The sequence below is a fragment of the Puma concolor genome, chromosome B4 (assembly GCF_028749965.1).
Source record: "Puma concolor isolate L17-30 chromosome B4, mPumCon1.1.hap2, whole genome shotgun sequence".
In the NCBI taxonomy this organism is placed as follows: domain Eukaryota; kingdom Metazoa; phylum Chordata; class Mammalia; order Carnivora; family Felidae; genus Puma; species Puma concolor.
The window spans coordinates 29,764,670-29,791,346 of record NC_141673.1 but is presented as its reverse complement, the minus strand read 5'-3'; the positions used below and the strand labels follow the sequence as shown (position 1 = coordinate 29,791,346).

General features: G+C 35.2%; 1 long non-coding RNA gene across 1 annotated transcript in view; it reads left to right on the top strand.

Annotated features, from left to right (window-relative positions):
- LOC147578998 (uncharacterized) overlaps positions 1-24,945 on the top strand; it is an 81,162-nt gene extending 56,217 nt beyond the window's left edge. The window contains exon 3 of the long non-coding RNA XR_015253111.1: positions 24,893-24,945. This is a non-coding gene — a long non-coding RNA (uncharacterized LOC147578998). The remainder of the gene's footprint in view (positions 1-24,892) is intronic.
- Positions 24,946-26,677: the final 1,732 nt, after the last annotated feature.

Below are 26,677 nucleotides of genomic sequence, written 5' to 3'. Positions count from 1 at the left end.
TAAACCTATACTCAGTCCCTTGCTGGACAAATGAGAGGTTCAAAAAGGTTCTCTGGAGTTAGATTTATGGGGTTCAAGTTCTGGCTCTGCAATATATTAGCCAATAAAAGGTGGAAACATTACTTAACCATTTTGTGGAAAATGATAAATTTCCTGACATCTAATTAGATTGTAAAGTGTTTTGTTTGTTTGTTTGTTTGTTTTTATGTTTTTGTATATATGTTGGGGAGACAGTGTTAAATGAGGTAAAACAGGTGAAATTGTAAGCATAGTACCTAGCAAATAAAAGTGTTAAAATTTAACACTTAAATTTATCAGTAACTTGAATAAATTAGGAAAAATATATGGATAAATGGTCACAAGGGACCAAATAAATGACAATCAAAATGGAGGAAATGTTAGCCTGTGCAGCCTTTCATCTGGCCAACTTTAGAGGCATTGCAAGTGACTTCATCATTCCCTGGAATCTCAAAGTGCCAATTAGATTATAAAATGATAGATTTCATAAAAGCAATTGTTTGAATATACATCTTTTCTAGGCATATTTGTAAGGACATAGAGCAGGAATTTTAAAACTTGATTTACTTTCCAATACACAAATATGCTCATGAAAAAGATCATGGTCATAGTTTTAAAAATTAGTGTTATATATATTGTCAGTTTCCTTTAATGAAGAAAACATTTCTTCAAAGCAAATGTAAAGAACTAGATATGAGAATTAGTTCATTGTTTATCTAAATTACATGAGCAATTTATTTATTTTATTTAATTTGTGATCATCCTTTATCAACAACTACAAGAAAGAATGTGTATATTTTTATTGTGCTTCACAAAAATGTGGCAATGAAATAAAGTTGGATAGTTGAATACATGGAACGACCTTCAAGACTGTGAGTTACCTGATAGTCTTTATGTGTACCATAATTGATGATAATTAAAGTACAATTATAGAGTAAAAACCATCAATCTGTCTTCATCACTAATAAAAAGTCCCTAAGAAAAAAAAATCAAACTAACCAGTGAATCAGAATCATTTTTAGTTTATTAGACCACACAAACAATATTGTGTCAAACCACCCTGTTTGCATAATCTCTCTTCAATAAGTGCTGTGACAAACTTGAAAAATTATAATGTTTCATTATCTGCCATTTAGGAGATTATGGTTTCACAAAGTATGGTAAAATCAAGACAGAAGAAATTCTCTGGATGTTGGACTTTGTAGGCCATGTCAACACTCTTCAATTAAGTCAATTTTTTTCTTTCCCCAGAATGAATACACTGGAAATCATAGCATCACATTGAATGCAAAGAGAGAGAGAGAGAGAGAGAGAGGAGTATGTTGTTTGGTTTTGCAAATATAATATTTTATATTAATATAAATTCATTTAACTCAATTGTTTCCTAGATTTACTAACAATTTTTTAGACTTACTAACTCCTGATGTTGTTTTAATTGCATTTTCTTCAGCATCCAATGTATGATGATGTAGGGTCTTTGATGTGCTGAGCATATCTCAGTGTCATCTGTTGCTTCTGAGAGTTCCTGAGTGTCGTGTCACAGGTACTCAGGAATATGTCCCATATACCATTCTCCTCTGAATTCTCCTTTAAGCACACATATCATTTCCTCTAATACTAATGAGACCATTCAAGTATACACCACTATTATCCTTTGTGAACACTGTGGACTAAGGAATCAACTGCACCCCCCTCCCCCTGCTTTATCATTCTAAATGGAAATGGTTTACTTATCTCTTCATGATCCAGTTAACTCCAGACTCAACATTCAGTAATACTTTCCTAAATTTTCAGGGGTAATGGATAAGGGAAGAGGAGAGCACTCAGGAAAATTCCCCACCTATAGGAAGCTATGCTCAATGAATATGGGCTCATTCTCAGCATCCCTTACAGGATAATACTCTTCTGAATCTCTCCATGTGCTCCTGTGGACCAGGGACCAGCTCTTTCACCACTGAGGATGCATCAAAGATATTTGGTCTTTTGTTTCCAGATGTAAGGGCCACAAGACACTGAGAAAAAAAAAGCAAAATAAAGCTTTTCCAGAATATTTTTCCAGAATAAAATCTAACACCCTTGCCTTAACTTTTATGCAAAGTATACAGTGTCTTGGAATATTTGACAGAGTTATAGTCGTTATCACGCAGACAAGTCCCAGTGTCCATGAATGAGAGTAGAGCTTGATATTTCTTACATAATCAGGAAGTAAGAGGATGTTGTTAATGTGCCAATGGCCCAACAATGTCAAGCTCATCATTTCTGTAATTTTTTTTAGTTTCTTTTTGTAATAGCTTGATATCTGGCTCAGATGCAGAAACATACCTACATTTAAAGCAGGAAGATGTGGGGAATGGGGACCTCTGTTTCTTCTATTAGGAGAGCAAACACGTCTCCAGAAGACCTACCCAGCACACCTCTACTTATGTCCTGTTGTCCCAAAATGGGCCACATGACCATCTCTTGTTGCAGGAAATGGGAAATCACAGTAAAGAGAAAAGAGTATTGGGATTGAGTGTTGAGTAAGACAACAGTGTATGCAAAAAATAACATCATGTGGAGAACATCAAATGTCTAGGCCAGTGGAGTTGAACTTGCCAAGTCAATAGTTCACTCTCATTTATCATCCTTCTGTCAAGGTGAGGTGAGGATCATGCCTAACATCCTTTTTACAGTCTCCAATTTTTACCTCACAGTCTAAGTAACTACTTAAGAACCCACATGCCTACACACAGGATTTTATACAAGTAAAAGCATAATTTTCAGACAAATAAAATCTAAGTATAAAATTTAAAAACATTTTTTTTTGAAACTGGGAGAACATAATCTACAGGGACATACCTCTGACTGCAAAGAAAATTGTTTCTTCCCTTATGTTGCCAAGAATGCATTAACTCCTCAGTGCCACATTTTTACAAACACTGCCATTTCAAAATGTTTGCAGCTTTATAACTAAAAGCTACATTAAGATGATTTTAACAACATAGGAGAACAGCTTTCTCCAGAGTTGAATTTATATATCTCCCTCTTTTGACATCAAAACTTTTAATATGAGCTAACATGCCTGTTTACTATTTGTTTTGTTTCTGTGCATCATGGTTTTAAAGATTGATACTAAATTTCAGGGAGAAAACCAAGTTGTATTATGAAATAAAACTCAGATTCATATTCCTTTTGTTTTATTTATTTTTATTTTTTAATGTTTATTTATTTTTGAGAGAGGGAGAGAGAGTGAGCGAGTGAATGGGGGATGGGCAGAGGGAGATGGAGACACAGAATCTGAACTAGGCTCCAGGCTCTGAGCTGTCAGCACAGAGCCTGACGCGGGGCTCAAACTCCCAAACTGGGAGATCATGACCTGAGCCGAAGTTGGTCACCTAACCAACTGAGCCACCTGGGTGCCCCTTATAATTGTATCTTTTAACCTACAAATACATTACTGGTATGGAATTTAGTGAGGATATAAACTGATTAATTCCTCAAATAACTTGCGTTACCTCTTTCATCACAAATAAATTATTATACATTGATAAATATTTAGAAGCAAACAGAAAAAAGTAAATAGAGCCAACAATCAAACATTTTTCAGAAGAAAGCTTTCCAGAGCAATGGGGGAAAAAATAAAAAGGAAAAGATTTTGGGTCTGGAAACTAAAAGCCTTAATATATTTTTAGGACAAGTGAATAAAAGGAGCATCTACCTTGAAGCATGTCTGAATATTTTAAATTTCAAAAACAAGGAAAGAATTCTGAACGTATCCAAGCAAAGAAAATAAATTATCCCCCAAAGAACTAAAATCAGGTTAGTAAGAGACTTCAGTAAAACAATAAATTTCCTAAGACAGAGAAATGATGTGTATAGAGCTTTAAAGGAGGAAATAATGTAACCTAGTAACTATAGCTACACATTATCTTTCTTTAAAAATTAGAAAGCTTGGATTAGGCTAATTGTGGAAAAAAAGGACTGATAGTGAATGTGGAAAATATTACACATGAAAAGACAAATTGCTGAAAGTATATATACAAGTGAGAAACTGCCGATATTGATAAAGTCAGATGTGACCCTTCACTTGTTTATTCAATAGAAATATGTTGGGGTGCCTAGGTGTCTCAGTTCGTGAGCATCCAACTTCGGGCTCAGGTCATGATCTCGCAGTCCATGAGTTAGAGCCCTGCGCTGGGCTCTGTGCTGACAGCTCAGAGCCTGGAGCCTGCTTCTGATTCTCTGTCTCCCTCTCTCTCTGCCCCTCTCCCACTTGCACTATGTCTCTCTCAAAAATAAATAAATCATTAAAAATAAAAAAAGAAATATGTCAAATAACCTGCTCTGATCTGCATACCCCAAATAAAGCATTTGGTTTCATTCCTAGCAACGTGTATACAAGGGACAGGGTAAAACTGGAGCCCTAGACTCCAAATTTCTAACTTCTAAAATTTATAAAGTGAATTACTTTGAAAAATATACCTTCATACTAAAATTCAAAAATATGTGATAAATTAAATTTTTATATGGCTGAAAATCAGCAAAATATAAGATATAATGGAACTTAATTATTCTTATCAATATTTTGGTGTTGTGTGTTTGAGCCAGTGACGTTTGACTTACATAATTCATAAATTATTATACATTTATTCTATGACATTCATTTTCTTTTTTGTATTATAACAGAATCATTAAGTATATTCTTGTTACCAATTTTCATATAATCTGTGTTTTGTTGATAATAATGCCAAATTAACTTTTCCTAACTCTTTGTAGTTCTTGATAATTTTTTAATTTAGAGAAACTTTGGACTACTGAAGTAGAGGCAACTGAAATTGTGAATAAAATTCTCAAAGAAAACTTGGACATAAACCATGAATTTCACATACTATTTTTAAACATTGAAATGAAGTTGCTTAAATTATTTTTATTGGAGCATATGTTACAGAAATGTTAATTTTATCGCATAAACTATTATCACTTATAGAAACAATTTTTACTGACTCATAAAGCAGCATCTAGATCTAAAAACCAGTTCAAAGCATAGGTATCATGTCCCACGCATGCTGTATCTGGAACGACATATATTCTATTTTAAGAATCATCTGAATTGGGGGCACCTGGATGGCTCCATTGGTTAAGTGTCCAACTCTTGATTTCGGTTCAGGCCATGATCTCACACACAGTTCATGGGATCGAGCTTCAAGTCAGGCTCTGCGCTGACAGCTCACAGCCTCCTTGGGATTCTTTTCTCCCTCTCTCTCCTTCCCACCCCCCTCAAAATAAACAAATCAACATTAAAGAAAAGAATAGTGTGAATTGTTTAAATATTGTAAACTAGTCTTCAAGTACCATGTGCAACTGTTGATAGCATCACATTAATTCTTGAGTACATCTAGATCTACAAACGAAAAGAGAAAGAAGCAAGAATCATCAATACTACTATGAAATGATACTTTATGCAAAAACATACTGCATTCATGTAATCCGAGAAGAATTTTGAGTTAATTACTCTGATTAATTATGAGTTAATCATTCTCTACCTTAAGATTTCATCCCTCAAAACTGCCCTGCATTCCAAAGCAATGTCTATCACCCAGGGGAGCAGCAAAACCCACACATCTTCAAGAACTGAGAGGCAGTTGTCTTTGTCTTCTGAAGAGCATATGGCAAGAGGCACGGAGAAGCATTTTTCTGGGTCCCAAACTGTATTAGTTATGACCGTGTAAATTGAGGATTATGGAGTACATAGCATTAGCAGAGAGTGCCGGGTCCTATGTGGTGAGGTCTGTAAAGGATCTGAGATTTTTGCCCTACTTGCCACAAATAAAGGAGCCTTCCACAGTTACATAGATGCTTGCAGAATCCTGAGTCCGAGAGAGAGGAGTTTACAACTTACAGCACAGCAAGCAACAAGAGCTCCGTGTTCTCTCATCCCACAGGGATAATGAGAAATAACTCAGGTTGATCCTGTGCACAGAGTGGGTCACAGCCAAAGAACCCCAAGTTTAAGAAACCCCCTTCTTATGAGGGGGGATGCTACCAAACTGTCCAGGATTTGCTCCAGAGGGAAGCACTACCTTCATTACTCTGATTAAGAAACAATTCTCAGGCAGCCCTGAACAAAATGAAGTTTTATTTCATGGAGCTTATATTCCAGTGGTAGAGGCTAGTATTAAAAATGACCACATATATGATATGAAGTCAGGTTTAAAAAAAATGTGTAGGGAGATCGAGAATGGACATGGACTGGGTGAAGAGAGTGAATGGCTGTGTTAGAAAGGGTGATTAGGAAAACTGTCCCTGAGAAACACATCTCTGAGCAGAGATCTAAATAAATTACAGAGAAGGCTATATGGACATCTGAAAGAAAAATGTTTTGTGAAGAAAAAATAGTGTACATAAAGTCTGAAATGGGGGGCTGCTTGTCATGTGTAAAGAATGGTAAAGGGCTCAATTTGAGATGGATTGAGTACAAAAGGAAGGAAGAAAGGAAGAAAGAAAGAGGAATTGGTAGGGTAGGAGAAAAGAGAGAGGAATTGAAGCAGCTTATGTAGGGCCTTACATCGCATGGAAAATTCTTTTTTAGTCTGACTGAGATGGGAGAACCTTGGGGAGCTTTGAGTGACATGATCTGACTCATGATTTTAAATGCCTACTCCCACTGCTTTGTGCAGTCTAGGTGGTAAGAGTAGGAAGACAAGGGTGGAAAAAGGTAGATCAGTTTAAGTAGATTATTATAGTCAAAGTTTTATCTGACAGTAGTAAAGGTAAAGATTCTGGATACATTTTGAAATTAGAGCTATCAGCATTTATTGATGGATTGGATGTGGGATATAAGCAAAAGAGAGAGACAGGATGGGTCCAAGGATTTTGAATATAACAACTAGGAGAATGGACGGAGGACTGTAAAGAAATAGTTTTTTGAAAAATAAATCAAAGTTTTGGTTTTTGGCATGTCAGGTTTGAGCCTTCTTTTTTATCCAGGAAGAGACTTTGCTAAGGAGCTAATAAACAACAAAAAGCTCCTACCCTTTCCAAGCAGGGTAGGTGAGAATAATTATGAATTGCAGTTTGCAGGGCAACAACAAATTGCCTCACTAACAAAAATTAGAATGTATATAAGGAATAGTCCCACGTTTGAAATTTATATTTCCAGAAAATGTAAGAAATAGGTTTTTGAAATAAACACATATTGAGGATGTACTAATTTCTAGTATTTGTTCTGATACTTGGGAAATCCATGAATTGCAGGTGCTTACCGTAAGTTCTAGGGAGCACCATGGAACCCAGGCCGCTGAGGATGAGTAAGGAAGAAATTATGAGGTTTGATATTTTTGTAGAAGACAATTCAACAAGAACTAATGGAAATAAGTCTTAGTGGGCTAGGAATAAGACAAATCAGAAAAACAAAAGGCATAATACACATTCACATACATTTTTAGACACACATACTTGTGAAAAGTTACATACATCAATCAGTCATGTAACATTGTTTGAAAAGGTATACTCTGGTGATTTTTCTTTTCTGTAAAACAAAAATGCTCTGAGAAGTGAATGGTGACGTAATTAATACACAAAAAGGTTATACTTCAAAGTAAAAGTATAGGGATGCGTTCTCATCTATATTAAATGTTATTGTGCAGGGTAGCAGTGTGATAATTTCTAAGATTACTTCTATTTTTTTTTTAAATACAGATGTGGGGAGCCTCCCCAAGTGCAGGGAACTACTCTAAGGATTTGAGCCACTTTTCTAGCTTTGCAGAATCAAGACATTGTTTTTACTATAAATCTTTGGAAGGGAACTGGAAACTTGACACTTTTGGCAGCTTTTAAGTTAAATGTAATGGCAACTTAACTTTTTCTTTTGTTCTGTTAAAGTTTTCTGTCTCCAGGGGTGCCTAGGCGGCTCAGTCTGTTGAGCATCTGACTTTGGCTCAGGTCATGAACTCGTGGTTTGTGGGTTTGAGCGCTGTGTCGGGCTCTGTGCTGACAGCTCGGAGCCTGGAGCCTGCTTTGGATTCTGTGTCTCCCTCTCTGTCTGCCCCTCCCCTGCTCATGCTCTGTCTCTCTCTGTCTCTCAAAAATAAATAAATGTAAAAAAAAAATTAATTAAAACAATTTTTTTCTGTCTCTAGAACCTCATCTGATCAAAAAATCCTTGTTGATAGTTTATTTTTAAAAAGGAAACATGAAGCTTATATTAAAGAAAGGTCACACAAGAATTTGCCAAAAAGTTTGGCCTAGACATGAAGCCCTGTATCTCAGGAGATCAGACATGAATTACCAGTGCCTCAAGAGATAAGTCAAGATGCAGTTTTATAGAATGCCAGAGTTTATCATTTTTACATTAGTCTACATTCAATATATCCAGTGGGGTAACAGACAAGGAAACAGGAAATTGCAATTCACTAGGATAAGTGCTAACTTTGGAGTAGAGATTGGGCACTTAATCCAATCTTGTCATCAAAAAAATTTTCCTGGTGAAATGACATCTGAACTGAGCCTTGAATGGTGTTGAAGTAAGCCTGATAAAGAGGGGAGTGAGACAGGTCAGGTAGTCATGTAGTCAGGTCTAGGGAGTCCTTCCTTCAATATTATTATGACTTCCTCTTTCTCATAATTTAACTCTTCTCACATTTGTTCCCCTAATTCATTCTAATTCATTTTTCTCTTTTTATTTATTTGAGAGAACTTATGTGAAACTAATTTCTTTATTTGTAATTTATCTACCATTTTCCCCAACTAGAATATAAGCTAGCACCTGTCTTTTTTTTTTTTTTTTTTGAGTTTTTATTTTAATTCCAGTTAACATATGTTATGTTAGTTTCAGGTGTAGAATGTAGTAATTTAACACTTCCACACATCACCCTGTGCTCATCACAGGTGTATTTTTTAATTCCCATCACCTATTTAACTCTTTCCCCATCTACCTCCCCTCTAGTAACCATTGGTTTATTCTCTGTAGTTAAGAGTACCTTCTTTTTATCATAATTGTATGTCTATTGGTTAAAACAAATATTACATGTAATTCGTTCTCTTTGATTTTTTATTAGGTGAATGAACAAATAAGAGAACCAAAGATGAAGAATACTTTAGTTCTTTCTTAGAAAAATCCAACAAGTCCCACTAGAGTGTCACAGAAGGCAGATGGACCAAGCAAGGGTCCTTTAAGTGCAATTAATTAATTTTGGTATGAACAATTCTTTTTTTTTTGTTTTAATTTTTTTTTCAACGTTTATTTATTTTTGGGACAGAGAGAGACAGAGCATGAACGGGGGAGGGGCAGAGAGAGAGGGAGACACAGAATCGGAAACAGGCTCCAGGCTCTGAGCCATCAGCCCAGAGCCTGACGCGGGGCTCGAACTCACAGACCGCGAGATCGTGACCTGGCTGAAATCGGACGCTTAACCGACTGCGCCACCCACGTGCCCCTGAACAATTCTTTAATCATTGAAGATACATATTTTTTTTTTCTTTTCTGAAAATTGTATTGTTGGTTACAGTGGGGCCTGAGAAGAAGAATGTGGCTGGACCAGGGCCATCAATCATAAAGGAAAAAAAGAGAAGAGCACATTCCACTGAAAGCCAGACTCTTAGATTAGGAGAGCTAGCAAGTTGGTTTAATCAGTATGATTTACAATTCACCATAACCTGAACTCTGTGATTTTACAACTATTTCTGTGTAAGTCTGTTGTTTCCTCTATTCAATTCCTCTTTATATCGCTCAAAAATCTTTCATTTTGAAATTCAAACAATCTAAGTATTGCCACAAAGCTATTTCTTCCACAACACTTTCCTTTCATGACAAAAGAGAGCACTCCTTTTTTAGTTGTTTTATAAGCTAATGTAACACATAACAACATGGATGACACTTCACCATGTAATACTTTATCTTCCAGCATTGGCCTGGAATTTTGTGATTTCATATTTCTACCATTACAATTCCTTCTCAGTGTATAAATATTTGATAAACATTTATCAAATCGGATTAGAAGACAGCTACAGAATAATTCCAATATTTTCCATAGGTTTTCAAGTTAACAGTAAACAGAATATGTTTCATGATTCCAAGAACATGAATACCCAATAACTATGTAATTTTTGTAATGTAGGGAAATGAAAATCTCTAGAGGAAATGTATATTTTGGTTGTAATAATGAAGTGTGAAATCTGGCGGGAAAGGATCATTAAGGACTCAGTCCAATACCTTCTTTTTATAGATGTGGAAACAGGTCATAACTGTATTGAATAAGACAAGTCTCCAGGGATTCTGACTCAGTGATCAGTGATCTTTCCATCTTACCTGATCAAATTATGTATATAAATTACCTCCAAGGCAAAAAAAAATAAATCACTTATTTAATAGTTTGATCCAGTTTGATTTTTTTTTTTCTCATTCTGATTATACTCTCTAAGTTGATAAAAGTCATTGTCTTCCGAGGTCTTTAAGCTTTACAACCACAAAACTCTTTGTCATTTTGTTACAATCATGACATACTAAATTTACTGAGAGAGTTATCACATTGGGCAATAGGATATCTCAAAAAATCCATCAAAATTTAGCGATTTTAATTTTAATTTTAAACTGTTATCTTTGGCCTAATTATAAGGAGGTTAAAAACAAAAACCACATCGCAAAGTAGCTTGAAAGATCCTAAATAATCTACTGTTAATTATGTTAAAAATACCAAGAATTTGTCACCATCTTATTAACATCTTATGGAAAGAATAACAAGCTTTGTTTGCTTTAAGATGAAAGAATTTTAAAATTAAGATATATATTTTTTGATACATTTAAATTAACAAAAATTTATCCTAATTAAAATCTTGCCAGTATGATCTTTAAATATCACTAAGTCTTTAGTAAAGTAATGCTCTCTGGCCCATGTTCTCTTCTGCTTATGTCTTAGAAAAGACTGATTTCACAATAAAGCCTTAAATTAATACAACTCAGAGTACTAGGTCTGTTGGACAACCATGATATGGGTCAATGTGCTTAATGTCTTATATAAATTTCTTTTGTCCTTATTCATTTTCTTAGACATGTTTTAGTATATTCAGAGATAGAACTTGCAGAGCTGGAACTAACGTATAAGAAAAAATGACTATGTTAACAACAATTTCTCTGTGGAAACCTTAACTAAGTAGCGGTATTCAAAACAAAGCGTAGAAGGGAAATAAGAAGAAAATCTGTTCTTTCTATCTGAGAATAACAATGGCCAGCATAATTGATACTAAAAAGAGGGCATAACCACTAAAAAACACTTGTTTTTCTAACGAAAGATGACAGTTTTCTATTCTGTTCACATATATAGAACTTATATGGCTTTCTCCCCCTTTTTTGAAAGAGTGACTTATGAATATCTTCTTAATTTTCATTTATATATAAATCCTGAATTTATTTACATCCTAAGCTGTAAATGATAAAGTAGGACACAAATTCCACAAAGGGAAAAATATATTATATATTTCAAATTTGCTAATCTTTCTTTAACTTATTAGTTCATCCATTTGTTCATTCTCCATAGAGTTCTGCAAAGGATTTAAGATTGCTGATTGTTCTCCATTGTTTCATTATGTTTACTCATATTCTGATTCCTGTGATAGTTTTTCTTCAAACTCAAGAGAAAACTTCAATGTAAAAAGAATTTTGGTACATAATTGCTTGACAATTTGGTCAGTTCATATTTTTCTCATGTATTTAGGTGAATATATAGAAAGTAAAAGCCAGAAATTAATTAATATACGTTTGGTTATTGATTTACTCAATATTAATGTTAGCACAAATGTGATCCCTCTTATATGAGCTGTTTTCTCTTCTAGAACCCCATGAGCCACAATATGTACTGTGTTCCAAGGACAGTTTATCAATCAAGCGGTATTACAAAATTTAAATATTATAAAAAGTTTTAGCTTTTTTAGTTTTAGTTTTTTCTTTTCTTTTTCTTCCTTTCCTTTTCCCCTCTTCTCCTTCTCCTTCTCCTTCTTCTCCTTCTCCTTCTTCTTCTTCTTCTTTGGTGGTTATCCAAGCATAATTGTTGTGTCTTCAAAATATCTAGCATTCTAGAGCTATCCTTCCTTTTATTATTTAAAATAACTTGTGAAGTCTCTCACTTAATACTGTGACAAGTCCAACATCCTTTCCAGTATTCCCATGGATACTAGGGAGATATTTCCTCCCATATATTGCTCTTTAGTCATTCATTATTCAGACTGCCTTGTAATTGGATTTGTGAGTTGTTCCAGATATCTTGATTCTCTCATCTTTTTTTTTCTCCAAATAGCTTTATTATGATGTAATTCATATGCCATACAATTCTCCCATTTCTTGGTTCTCTTTTGATAACAAAAATTTGAGAATAAGCTCCTTCTCTTCCTAAAGCTCAATTTTTTTTGGATACACTAGACAGTTACAGAAAGCACTGAGTAATTTAAAGTCAAATATAAGGGAACATTTTCTTAAAGACCTTTGGGCATTTCTGTTATAGAAGAATCCAGTACTGGCCTCTAATTTTCTGGGGTTCTAACTTGCCACCCTATTGAGGCACACACCTTCAGAGAGTCTTAGTTCAAAGAAAACAGAAACATTGGCATTAGCAATTTTCTTTAATGACTCCATGTCTGTGAATTAAATTCTAAGGCAGAGATCAAGATCAAAGAATGTGTAGGGAAGAAAGTAAAAGATTTGTTCTTCCTCCTGTACAGTTTTGTTGTTTTACCTCCTAGTAATATAAGTAAGATTTAATTGTGCTATGTTGGATGCTTGTGACAAGTGAGTATTTAAAAAGCTTTGCCTAAAACTAGATATTCCCTTTTCCATTTGGAAAGCAGAATCTTGAGTTTAATGTTCAGTTACTGTTTTTCAAAGTGGGCCAAAGATCACCTGCATTAGAATTTCAGGAGACTTTAGGGGGTGCCTGGGTGACTCACTTGGTTAAGCCTCTAACTCTTTTATTTTATTTTATTTTTTAACATTTATTTATTTTTGAGACAGAGAGAGACAGAGCATGAACAGGGGAGGGGCAGAGAGAGAGGGAGACACAGAATCTGGAACAGGCTCCAGGCTCTGAGCTGTCAGCACAGAGCCCGATGCGGGGCTCGAACTCACGGACTGTGAGATCATGACCCGAGCCAAAGTCAGACACTTAACCCACCAAGCCACCCAGGTGCCCCAGCCTCTAACTCTTAATATTGGGTCAGGTTGTGATCTTGTGGTGATGAGATTGAGCCCTGTGTGGGGCTTGCACTGAGCGTGGAACCTGCTTGGGATTCTCATTCTCTCTCTCGCTCTCTCTCTCTCTCTCTATGCCCATCCCCCTCAAAAAAATAAGTAAACATTAAAAAAAATAAAAGAATTTCAGGAGAATTTTCTTCCCCAACATCAAATGTGAATAATCAGAACCTTTGTGGATTTTTTCATTTTACAGAACAGAGCTCCACAGATAATTCTCACATACAACACATTTGGCTTAGTTTGCTTATTCTCATTCTTCCTAAATAATTGAAAATTTTCAAGTTATGACCATAACTTCAAATATATGGCTTTATTCAAATTCCTTTAATGTCAATGTGTAATATTCTCATTGCCAGTATTTACTGTATGTTCTGTTTCTGATTTTTGTCTTCAATCAAATTAACTTTAATTTAAAGGAAAACATGTTAAAATAGATTTTTTTCCCTCATTTTGAAGATGTAAAGTGAACCTGTCTGTGGGATTTAACCTGATGACTATTGGATTATTTTCTATACTATCTTAGCTTCAATTTGATTTTAATAGTCTTCAAATCATTTTACTAATCTCTGAAAAATACTTATTGAATATTCCCATTATTTCGATCTTCTATTTTAATGAAACTTAAAGTATTTTACGTGTCATTTTTTTATGTTTATTTATTTTTGAAAGACAGAGAAAGAGCATAAGCAGGGGTGGGGCAGAGAGAGGGGGACACAGAATCTAAAGCAGACTCCAGGCTCGGAGCTGTCAGCACAGATCCCGACGTGGGGTTCCAACTCACCAACGGTGAGACCATGACCTGAGCCTAATCTGGACGCTCAACCAACTGAGCCACCCAGGCACCCCTACATGTCATTTTTTAAAAGAATCTTTTTAGTAAAATTTTATTTATTTATTTTATTGTTGAGGGGCATTTGCATCTTTTGTTCAACTTTAATTCCTTTTTAAAAAAATTTTTTTTAACGTTTATTTATTTTTGAGACAGAGAGAGACAGAGCATGAGTGGGGGAGGGTCAGAGAGAGAGGGAGACACAGAATCCGAAACAGGCTGCAGACTCTGAGCTGTTAGCACAGAGCACGACAGGGGGCTCGAACTCACAGGCCGCGACATCATGACCTGAGATGAAGTCGGACATTTAACCGACTGAGCCACCCTGGCGCCCTGAATTCCTTTTTCTATATAAAAAATAAATATTATAAAAAGAGGGAATACTTTCACTCCGCTCATTGAAATTTGTAATATTATATTACACAGACAAACTATTAGCAAATGAATAGAAACCACTCATTAAATTCATATGAACAAATTACAGATGATTAATGTATTTAAAAAGAACATAGCTTGTTTTATTGTGCAAAGAGAACAATTGTGAATTTATATAAAAATTATAAAAATAGAACCTCAGATTTCACTATATCCTTTGAAATAGTGGACAAATGAATTTTAGCAGAAGAGAGGTAATAATCAGTCTTCTTAAATCCAGTTGCATGAGCTAAGTATTTCACTGAATTCTACCTCGGTCAGTGTATATGCAAAGGAAGAGATCTACCTACTCTTTCGTCTGAATTTAAAAAGACGCCTACTTACAACTCGGAAAATGCGTTTTTGGTATTTATGTTCTATCTCCTCAACTAAGCTGTAAGCCTTTGGGTAAGAATGCTTTTCTGCCCACGTAGTTTTTAAATTCTGTGTACCATAGTGTAGAGAAGTAGCCTTGGGCTTAAATTCTGGAGACAGCCTGCCAGGGTTTGATATCTTTGCTGCTAGAGAACTGTGCATCTTCAGACTAGCAACTTAATATCTCTATGTCTGTCTTTCCTCTTTAGTAAAATGGGTTTAATGATATTATTGATCCCATAGAGCTGTTGTGAAATTAATTTAGAAATTCAACAAAAGGTGCTTCACAGAGGAGTCTGACATTTCCTTCTATTTTCCATTTAATAGGCTCAAAATTACCAGCCATGACCAAATTCTTGTAAAGCAGAAACAAACTCATTTGTAGTTTTGAAAGAATTCATCAGAGAAAAAAAGTATGTGAGAGCCACATCTTCGTTTTTATCTATGTTGGTATTTTCATATCTGAGCACATTAGATCTTGACAGAAAGTTTCTGTGCCTTGGCACTTGGAACTTTATAGATCCAAGAAAACTTTTCAAAATTTCACTCTTTGTAGAGGGTGTTGCTTTGGGAAAATTCAAAACTCTCTGCAGAAGAAGGTCTGAGAATGAACAGTTCTAGAAAGTTTCTTGTCCAGCTGATTAGCTTTGCATTTTAATAATTTTCCTCTTACATGAATACACATACACTCATTTTGAAATTGTCCTTCATTGGTCTCTTATTATGCACTCATTGCTTGAATTACTAAAGTAATAGGCAGCATTATCACAATTACATGTGTTCATGGTGCTTCACATGAGTACAATAATCATTTTAACATGCTTCTAAAATATTAATAATCCAATGATTATAATCATCATTAATTACTACTAACTTCATAGGCTACCACACAATCCCAGAAAATGCAACACAAAAAGATGACAAAGAGAAGATTGCTCTAGATTCCTTTTTTTTTTCCCCAGAAGGTTATTTTAGTGGTTTAGAAGGAAAACATATGCATGCTAACTGCAGTGAAGCTAACTCTTCTAGTTCTCCTAGGGAGGTAATTTTTTCATGCAACAATATGTCTATTATTAGTTCTTATACATTAGCCCTTAGTAAATAGTATTTATTCTGTCTGCATATCTTGACAATGACTTCTCCCCACATTTGCAGCCACCCACTGAGACAATCATTGCCACCATTCAGACACACAACAAACTAAGGTTTTATTACTTTAATTTTCGAAACAAATTATACCATGCTAAATTACAACACATGGAAATAATTTTTAAAAGACAAAGAGAACAGCAGATTTTACCTTTTTATTAAGTGAGCTATATGTAATTTCAAATAATGGCTTATATTAAATATTGTCCAAATGTGCAAATGTTGTGTGACTGAGTGCTTTAGCAAACATCAGTTTCCTGAACCCTTTTGAAATTAAGTGGAGGGGACTATGCAAGTTATTTTTAATCTGGTGTTTTATAGTCTTGTAAATTTGGATTTAAGTAATAGCTGGTAATTTCAATATGTGTATGCTCTCCACTAGTGTATTCATGTGTTTGGTAATTTAGTATATGTGTACACTAAGGATATATATACTAGTATAATGAGAATGTATATATTATACTATATATTGTATATATATACATTTGTATATTGTATATACAATATATATCATATATTTGATATTATAATGTATATTATATATTGTATACAATACATATCATTGTATATATACATATATACATATATATACATACATACATATATACATATATGTAACTACAAACTGTAGTTTGCATCCTAACTTCAAACTGTAGAATGCATCCTTTTATGTTTCCAGCTAGAGCTGCAAAAGTGTCACAAAGACTAACAGAATCTGTTCTAAAGAATGATGTGTTGTTATCTGAATTGACACAGAACAATGTTAGATTAAAAACTCAGATGTACTCTTAAGGTTAACAGTGGGAGATTACACTAATATCAAAGAGCTCAAAACAGGAAATGTCCTTTAGCAAAGTTTCTCCATGTCTCCAAGATTTTCGGAACAGCCATTTAGGGGAAGATGCAAAGTATAGTGTACACTTTTAGTTTGGACAAATGAGGAAAATTTTGTCTAACCATTATCATTTCCAGTAACACCAATGCTCACAGTGTTTTAAGATAGAGACTCAGCTTTGGAAACAAAACAGTGGGAGCTTTTTAGGATACCAATTCAAATGCCACCCAGCTGAGTAATGATCTGGTTGTTGTTACCAAACTTATTATTTCATGTCTGCTTGATGATTAATGTCACTTGGAATTACTATATCCTTCAGTTCACTCCCATATGGACAAGTGCTACCATTCAAATATCATCATCGTGTTACCAGTTTGTCCTGAGAAGCTACTGAATACTTCAATGTCCTCTCTTCATATTTAATGAAAGATTGATAGAATGAGGGAATGGTCTGATGTTGTTTATGTCCTGTGAGAGCAATTGATTACAGCTAATTTTCATGCCCCTGTAGGGTCCATTTGGTGATTGACTTCAAGAAAACTCAGAGCAGCTGGTCCCAATTCTGGACATACATAGAACCACCTAGGGAGCTTTTTAAAAATATATATTACTGGGCTTTAACCCAAAGTTACTGAATGAGAATCTCCAGGGCTTTTTCCCATCAAGCTATATTTAAACATGTTCTCTAAAGAATTGTATTGCAGCTGCCCATGGACTGGCCTTTGGAATCCATTTACTAAATTTTGAAATAAGTAAATTTCTAGTTCTGATGCTGTCTATACAGCAAGTCCTGATCCAGTCCAAATAATCTTGAATTTCCCACATCTATAAAATGAAGAGAATATCCACATTAATTTGTTCTGAGGACTACATGAAAAACACAAGGAGACTGTCTAGCACAGTTCAGAGAGAACAGTGTCTCTATGGTAGGGTGAGGAAGAGACGGTTATATGTTCACCCAAATCCATTTTCTTTTATTTCTGGACACACAGCTAGAATGCATTTCTCAGTACATCGTGTGGTCAGTTGAGTTGATGTGACTAAAACCAGGCCAATGGAATGCAGCAGAAGGAATGTGAACCACTTTTAGGTTTGGATTGAAAAGACCTCCACAGTCAAACTATACAATTGTTTCCCCTTCTGGCAGGCTAAGTGAGATGACCTACAAAGCCTCCTTGGCATCCATATGTTGAACATGAAAATTACACAAGATAGAATAAACCAGGGTTCCTGAATGATAATATGGAATGCCACCCACCCATAAACACAAATATTTGTGTTAAGCAACTATGATTTGGGGTGTAGTTATTACAGCAGCTAGTACCTTATGTTTGTTGTGCAATTAGTTTTTATTTTAAAATAACGGTAACATTTGAAAGATTTTTTTCTATGCTTATCTGTCTGTTTTCATATTCTATTTTATCAATTGTGGAAACCACCGGGAATTTCAGTGTTCATAAGATACCACGAGCATTTTGCAGATTCCTGTGGCAACAGTAAAAACCTGTGTTGGGGGGAGTATCCAATCCTTTAAAGAAGATCACCTGCCACCAGGCACCATGCTACATGATCCCAGTGTTTCTCTCCTTCCCCTTTTAGGGACAGTAGGACACATACACATAGTGGAACTTAATTAGGAAATTGATTGGAATAGGGGTGCCTGGGTGGCTCAGTCAGTTGAGCATCTGACTCTTGATTTCGGCTCAGGTCATGATCTCACTGTTTGTGGGTTCAAGCTCCGTTCAGGCTCTGTATTGACAGTAGGGAGCCTGCTAGGGATTTTCTCTCTCTCTCTCTCTCTCTCTCTCTCTCTCTCTGTCTGCCCCCTCCACCACACGCATGTGCTCTCTCTCTCTCTCAAAATAAATAAATAAATAAACTTTTTTACGAGGAAATTTATTGGAATAAAGGATACTGTACAATTTGTGCCATACTCCAACACACTACATCATCATCTACATGTCATTATGTATGAAAAATCATTTACGAGAATTTCTCCCAAGAGCGCGATGATTATGCTTCCCTCTTCACTATTGTTTTTGGGGATTTTCTTTTCCTTCTCCTCTGTCAACTACTTCTAAGTAGCCCCTACCTTCATATCAACTCTAATATTATATTATACAAGGTTGGTCCAGAAGGGACTTTGGGAAGAACAGGAATGATGTGGAAGAGAGGGTATATGGGAGAATAAAAATAAACTTAATTTTTTTTTCCAACTTCTCCTTTCCACCTCTAAGGTTTCAGGGTAGCATCTTCAGTTCCTTATGCTATTTTTCTCAGGTCACTCACGTTGCCCCAACATTATTCTACATCCTGCATTCCTTCACATTCAGCTAATCTGATGCCTTAGAGAGGCAGAGTCTCTTTTTCTGCCTCTTCTGAGGTAATTAAATCTTCAGTCCTTTTATACTCAGAGACTCATTTTAGCAAATCACTATAATTTGATATTTCCTATACCATCTAAGTTACAGGTCATACGTATAGTTCATCTCACTTGCTAACTGATAAATCTTTAGTGATTTCTTGGAATGCTATGTTTAGAAAGGCTTGAGTCCGGTGTGTTGTCTCAGCAAGAAAGAACACCCTCATCAGTTAGGGACGTCTTTCTCAGTTGCAGTAGGAGAAGCAATGGCATTCAGGCCAGGTGGTTGTACCCTGGTGCTCTTTCAAAAACATAAAATGAGGATGATGAGAATTTTCACTACAAAAGGAAAGTTCAAATGAGCAGGTCTTTTTTGTCTTTAGGAATGGTATAGGTTTGCCTTCTCAGAGTTCAGAAGAGATCAGTTTTCATACATACTTTTGAGATCTAACTATATTAAAAACCAAAGAAGTACAAGACAATATTATAAATATGATAAATTATTTTATTCCTTAAATTTAATAATTAAAGACTTATGAATATCATCTTTCATTCCTTTTGATGTATTCTCATGACTGTATACATAAGCTTATTTGGTGATAAAAGTAGGAGCCAAGGGGCACCTGCGTGGCTCTGTCAGTTAAGCATTTGACTCTTGGTTTCGGCTCAGGTCATGATCTCGTGGTTCATGAGTTTCCCACATCAGGCTCCGTGCTAACAGTATGGAGCCTGCTTGAGACTCTCTCTCTCTCTCTCTCTGTCTCTCTCTCAAATAAATACACTTGAAAAAAAAAGTAGAAGTCAAAATTTTGAAGTCTTTCATTCATGGAGATTTGGCCAAATGGTCCATTGAATTTGACTCCGAAAATAGGCCACATAATCAGACTGATTTCCTCCCATGGAGGACATAATGGGAAACACTTGTCAAAAGGAAGAGTGAAGCAATGAAATAGAGAATATTAGGCCAATGTCTAAAGTAAGTGGAATAAGAGAAAGGAGGTGACTGATAAACTGTTTCAAGATGGAGGCACATGGTATCAGGGACCACTGACACCCATAAGTCCTTAGGCCTTTTCTTGTGGAGTCCCCTTCCTTGATGTTTTTCCTCAGATTGTCTTTCATTAAAGAGTGGCCCACCGCAGCTGCTAACTCTTGAGACACCAACTGGATCCTTGGCCTCAAGTGCTGTCAAATAGAGACAGTATTTGTCTGTGGAAATATCTTATTCCTGATGCTTGGTAGAGATGGGGAGCTGTGGACAGAACTTCCTGACTCATTGCAGTAGGAATGTAAATATGCCTAGAAACTCACATTTTCTATCATATAGCATTTCTTCATATAAATATTGGTAGTACTTTTTAATTTGCATAGAGTTCTAAACCTTGTACTCATTGTGCGAAATCACTAGACTTCCCTGTGCTGAATGGATAATAATCACTGTGTATAACATTGTATCTGTGAAGACATATCTGTGAAATTCCAAATAATTGACTTCCAAAGAACATTTGCATTGCATCAATTTGTAATTGGTAAGCTCATTTCCCTGCTTTCTTTTTTTCAGTTATATAATGAAGTTGAATGAAGCAGGTGTCAGATCTACATCTCTCTATACACTTATTTTACCAGTTCAGAAAATGAAGAAATGAATTTCATGATGCCAAGTCACTGTCTTAGCTAAATGTATTATATCAGATCCTAATAGTGTCTCACACTAATTCATTCCTGTGTCAACACCATGTTGCTTAAGAGGAGACAGAACTAAGGAGTATTTGCTTACTAGAATGTGAAAGCTACAGGTCTGGCTATAGGTAGGTACTGCAAATGTTGAATTTTTTAAAATGTTTATTTATTTATTATTTTGAGGGGGGGGGAGGAGCAGAGAGGGAGGGAGGGAATCCCAAGCAGGCTCCATGCTGTTAGTGCAGAGCCTGTCGGGAGCTGGAATTCACGAACCTCAAGATCATGACCTGAGCCGAAATCAAGAGTTGGACACTTAACCAACTGAACCACCCAGGCACCCTTGCAAATGGTGAATGTTATTATTGACCTTTCTTGTTTTGCATTCTTAAATATCTTTTGATGAAAAGGTGACAGAAAGGGAGCTTTTTAAAAGACACATTTGGGGTGCCTGAGTGGCTCAGTTGGTTAAGGGTCTGACTTCAGCTCAGGTCATGATCTCACCATTTGTGAGTTCAGCCCTGCATCGGCTCTGTGCTGACCACTCAGAGCCTGGAGACTACTTCAGATTCTGTCTCTGTCTCTGCCCCTTCCCCCCTCACACTCTGTCTCGCCCCAAAATAAATAAACATTACAAAAAATTAAAAGACACATTCAATGAATAGAAACAGTTAAAATTTTATTTGACCTTATTGTGATTTTACTTATGATTTGGGGGAACTAAGACAATGGAGTGCTATGTACGATATAAAAATCATAATGTAAACCTTAAAGCACACTAAACAGCATGATTGTCAATGGTATAGACATATGTGGTAAAGGTGTAAAAACATTCACAGAAATATATTGCTGATATTAGGCAATAGTTCTGGGGAGGCAAAACACTGAGATGGTGGCCAAGGCTTTTGTTGTTAGCTATATTTAGTTTTTAAAGATGAGATGCAAATATAAAAATATAGTAATATATTTAAAAATGTTATATCTGTAATTTTTGTCCATTAAAATATTTTAATATATTTAAAAATATATTTATTTTATTACTTTTTGAAAAGTATTTTAATTCTAGTTAGTTGACATACAGTGTTATATTAGTTTCAGTGTACAATACAGTGATTCAAAACTTCCATACATCACACAGTGCTCATCACAAGTGTACTCCTTAATCCCACTCCAATTTAATTCATCCGCCTTACCCACCTCCGCTCTGATAGCCATCAGTTTGTTCTCTACAGTTAAAGTCTGTTTCTTGATTTGCCTCTGTCTCTCTTTTTTCTTTGTTTATTTGTTTTGTTTCTTAAATTCCACATATAGGTGAAATCATATGGTATTTGTCTTTCTCTGACTGACTTATTTTGCTTAACATTATACTCCCTAGCTTCATCCATGTCATAGGAAATGGCAAGATTTCATTGTTTTTAATGGCTGAGTTATATTCCATATATATATTCCATATGTGTGTGTATACATACATATATATATATATGCCACTACATATGCGTATATATATATATACGTATATATGTATATATATATCTTCTTTATCCATTCACCGGTTGATGGACATTTGGGCTGTCTCTGTAAGTTGGCTATTGTAGATAATGCTGCTGTAAACATCAGGGTGCATGTATCCCTTTGAATTAGTTAGTAGTTTTGTATTCTTTGGGTAAATATCTAATAGTGGAATTGCCGGATCACAGGATAGTTCAATGTTTTGTTTTTTATTTCTTTTTGAGAGAGAGAGGGAGAGAGCGTGGTCTGGAGACAGGGGCAGAGGGAGAGAGAGAGAGAGAGTTGTAAGCAGGTTACACACTCAGCATGGAGCCTGATGTGGGACATGATCCCATGACCCTGGGATTATGACCTGAGTAGAAATCAAGAGTTGGACGCTCAATGGACTGAGCCATCCAAGCATCCCAGGGTAGTTCTATTTTTAACTTTTTGAAGAGCCTCCATACTTTTTTCCACAGCAGCTGCACCAGTTTGCATTCCCACCAACAGTGCAAGAGGATTCCCCTTTCTCCACATTTATGCCAACACCTGATGTTTCTTGTGTTGTTGATTTTAGCCATTTCGACAGGTTTGAGGTGACATCTCATTGTGGTTTTGATGTTTATTTCCCTGATGATAGGTGATGTTGAGCATCTTTTCATGTGTCTGTTGGCCATCTGTATGTCTTCTTTGGAAAAATGTCTGTTTATGTCTTCTGTCCATTTTTAATTGGATCAATTTGTTTTATGGATGTTGAGTTTTATAGGTTCTTTTTGTATGTTGGATACTATCAGATGTGTCACTTGCAAATATCTTCTCCTGTTCTGTCAGTTGCCTTTTAGTTTTGTTGATTGTTTCCTTTGCTGTGCAGAAGCTTTTTATTTTGAAGTCCCAATAGTTTATGTTTGCTTTTATTTCCCTTGCCTCCAGAGGCTTATCTAGAAAGAAGCTCTTACAGCCCGTGTCAAAAAGGTTACTCCCTGTGTTCTCTGCTAGGATTTTTATGGTTTCAAGTCTCACATTTAGGTCTTTAATCCATTTTGAATTTATTTTTGTTTATGGTTAAAGAAAGTGGTTCAATTTCATTCTTTTGCATGTTGCTGTCCCATTTTCCCAACATCATTTGTTGAAAAGACTCTTTTTCCCATCGTATATTCTTTCCTGCTTTGTTGAAGATTAATTGACCATATAGTTGTGGATTCAAAAAATGTGCTTAAAAGAAAGGAATTATAGGATTGCAAAGTAAGAACAAGTTCTTTTAACTTTTTTTCAAACTTGTAGGGAGTAACTATTATATTCTGAACTGAATCACTCAGTTATTTAATTTAGGCTTTAAAAAAATCCTACTCACTTCTGGGAGCTAATTGTGGGTTGAGCAATCTAACTTTGATACTGTCTTACTGTTTTGACTTCATTTCATCTCCATTAATTAAGTTATATTTGTTACCTAGTATAAATTCATTTATTAAAAATATGAGTTTTAATAATAATCCTCTTACTGCTTTTAAATTTAGAAATAAATGATTTCACTGTGAAATATACATATTTGGGCTCTTCTTCATATTATATTCTATCAAGTTGGGTAGCACTGAGGGTGATGAAAGTGGATTGTCACAATAGTATCACTGCATCATTGTAGAATAGCTCTTATTACAGTTTGAATCCATAAAGGAATTATGGTTATTTGGAAAGAAAATGGGGGAATGCATGAAATGGATGGAGAGAAAACTTTCATCTTCTTTCCTTGAGAATACACTTTAGGTAGCTTAGAAAATTTCCATAAATTAAAGTATGAAAAAAAAAAAACTGAAATTGGTAGCAGAAGACAACCGGGGTGGCTCAGTCAGTTAAGCGTTTAACTCTTGATTTCAGCTCAAGTCATGATCTCATGATTCATGAGATCGAGCCCCATGCTCGGCTCTGTACGGACAGCGTGGAGCTTCTTGAAATTCTCTCTCTCATTGTCTCTCTGCCCTTCCCCTGCTCATGCTCACTTTCTCTCAAAATAAATATATAAACCTAAAAAATAATATCAGAGCCTCTGAGGATAAGAATTAAAATAGAAATACATAGTAAAAGTAATAGAAGTATTAATATTTTTATTCATATACATTATGATCTTTTATAAAGGGCCTCTAATCTCCCAATTAGCCAAAAATATTCTAGGATTTTTTAAAAAATATTTAATATCAAAATTAAAATGAGTCACACACTATCCTGAGATCCAATAAAATGCGATTTTCTTTCTTTTTAAATTTTTGTCTAGGTATAGCAAAGAATATTCAGATGTGGATTTGGAACTTACCAACATTCACATAACTTATGAAAGTCCTGATCAAAATTCAGAACTCCACTGACTTACTACATTGCTATAAGGGGCCAATCAACAGCAACACAGCTTTAATAACTTTAATTGCATATTCGGCTGTGTCAGATAACAGAAAGAAAACGTGTTAAAGCAACTAGCATCGTCTTCACCATCATGACCTTTATCGTAATGGCAACTAACTTCTTTTTAACTCTTCGCAGATTGCAAAGTGCTTTCATCTCCAGCGCCTTTTACATCTTATAGTCCACTGAAAGTAAGTAGAACATGTACTATTTATTCACTGTAGACTTGGAAAGTCTGAAAGATACAGAAATCTTAAATGCCACAAACAAGAGATTTATGCTGTTTCTATCTCACATGGCATTTAAAAAATATGAATGCAGAGAAGTCAGTTAGAACAAGGTCATGTGAGCTAAACAATGGGTGTATGCCTATTTTGAGATGATTCCCTACAGATCTCTACTGTTTGATTAGAAATAGCCAAAATAACATTAAAATACATGGAAAAATATATATCTTTTGATTCATTATTATGAAAACCCTAAAAGAAAACGAAGTTTATTAAAATGTGGATTTAAATGGAAGAAACCATTCTTTGATTGAATCACTCACAGTTGGTGTTTTTCTTTGGAGACTTATTTATTTTTAAACTCCTGGGTGAATTTGGCCTCCTTCTACATGAATAACCAGTTCTACCTGAATGTCTTAATCCTGTAAACTCTCCCTGAGGCTAACCAAATATCTTGTACCTTTTTATTTATCTGACTTAGCCTTGTGTAAAAAGGGATTCAGAATGTCATTGGATGATTGGTTGTGTGGATAAGTTGCTATATTTTTGGTAGATGACCACCGTAAACAAATGATCATTTACTGACTTAATTTAAAAAAGATTCCTGTTAGCCAAGATACCCCACTTCTAATCCAGCCTACCACAGCTGGCTTTGTGATTTTGAGTGAGTCCAGTAACTTTTATGGATCCTTTCATCTCACTAATAAAAACAAAGGATTTATATGCTTGAATACCTGTAAAATAGGTAGATATCATAGTATCCAAGTCTTAGTTGTGTTATTCTCCTCTGAAGTACTTCATTTCTTACTTCCGTTATACATATTCATTATTTTGAGACCATGAGTCCTTGTTCAAAAGTGACTCTCACCTCATGGAAACACACTCTATTCCCTATACAAGGTAGACCAGCCAAATCTAAAAGAGGAGGACTGACATCAGCAGTAAATATAGTGACAAATCAATCTTCAAGGATGGAATCTGTGAATATTGAAAGCAAAATCATTCTATCTATCAGGTCTGTGGCATTATATAATTTGAGCTTTCTTGAAATGTTGGGTAGAAACTCACCCTTATTAATTTCTTTGGTAGTAACTCATTGCCAACATCTGTGGCATTGTACTCAATTCAAAATATAAATTTCGAGGTGGGTAATTTTTTAGTAGATATTTTCTAATTATTCTCACTGCTGAAATCTAACGTGAAATATAAATGTTAAAAATATGGAGAAATTGCTTTTTAGAATACATTGTTTTTAAGAATCTCTTCAGTGGTATAATACAGAGAAGGAGAAGCAACCTATTTAGGAAAGAGGCTCACTGACACTGTTATACCGGTGCCTTTGATAGTGAAATGGTAAAGCTTCCTGAAGGTCTTTGAGCATACATTTATCAAGAATTTATTCAGCATATATTAAAACATGAAAAGAAATCTGAAAATATTTCCAATAGTCTAAATAACATTAGCTTACATTCACATAAGTTACTGCCAAAAAATCATTATGCTTTGACATATTGTCCTGTTTGGCTAAAAGTATTCATATCAAATATCATTTCCCAAGAGTTGAGGATAGACGATTTAAAGATGAGTGGAGGCAAATGTCCTAAAAATACTATATGCAGCTACAAGCAAAAATCCCAGAGAGGAAATGTTTCCTCTTGGGAACAACAAAACAGAGAGTTGCATACATGTACTCAAA